Consider the following 1,080-nt stretch of genomic DNA (forward strand, 5'->3'; position numbering starts at 1 on the left):
TGGTGCCCCTTTCTGGCGTTAAACGCCCAGAATGGTGCCAGATTGGGCGTTAAACGCCCATCTGCTAGCCTTACTGGCGTTTAAACGCCAGCAAGCTCTCCTCCAGGGTGTGCTATTTTTCTTTCTGTTTTTGCTTTTTCAATTGATTTTGTGACTTCTCATGATCATCAACCTACAGAAAACATAAAATAACAAAAGAAAATAGATAAAATATAACATTGGGTTGCCTCCCAACAAGTGCTTCTTTAATGTCAGTAGCTTGACAGTGGGCTCTCATAGAGCCTCAAAGATGCTCAGAGCAATGTTGGAACCTCCCAACACCAAACTTAGAGTTTGAATGTGGGGGTTCAACACCAAACTTAGAATTTGGTTGTGGCCTCCCAACACCAAACTTAGAGTTTGACTGTGGGGGCTCTGTTTGACTCTGTTTTGAGAGAAGCTTTTCATGCTTCCTCTCCATGGTGACAGAGGGATATCCTTGAGTCTTAAACACAAAGGATTCTTCATTCACTTGAATGATCAATTCTCCTCTATCAACATCAATCACAGCCTTTGTTGTAGCTAGGAAGGGTCTGCCAAGGATGATGGATTCATCCATGCACTTCCCAGTCTTTAGGACTATGAAATCAGCAGGGATGTAATGATCTTCAACTTTTACCAGAACATCCTCTACAAGTCCATAAGCTTGTTTTCTTGAATTGTCTGCCATCTCTAGTGAGATTTTTACAGCTTGCACCTCAAAGATCCCTAACTTCTCCATTATAGAGAGAGGCATGAGGTTTACACTTGACCCTAGGTCACACAAGGCCTTCTTGAAGGTCATGGTGCCTATGGTACAAGGTATTGAAAACTTCCCAGGATCCTGTCTCTTTTGAGGCAGTTTCTGCCTAGACAAGTCATCCAATTCTTTGGTGAGCAAAGGGGGTTCATCCTCCCATGTCTCATTACTAAATAACTTGTCATTTAGCTTCATGATTGCTCCAAGGTACTTAGCAACTTGCTCTTCAGTGACATCTTCATCCTCTTCAGAGGAAGAATACTCATCAGAGCTCATGAATGGCAGAAGTAAGTCCAATGGAA

Source organism: Arachis duranensis, chromosome 10 (genome assembly GCF_000817695.3).
Source record: "Arachis duranensis cultivar V14167 chromosome 10, aradu.V14167.gnm2.J7QH, whole genome shotgun sequence".
Classification (NCBI taxonomy): Eukaryota; Viridiplantae; Streptophyta; class Magnoliopsida; order Fabales; family Fabaceae; genus Arachis; species Arachis duranensis.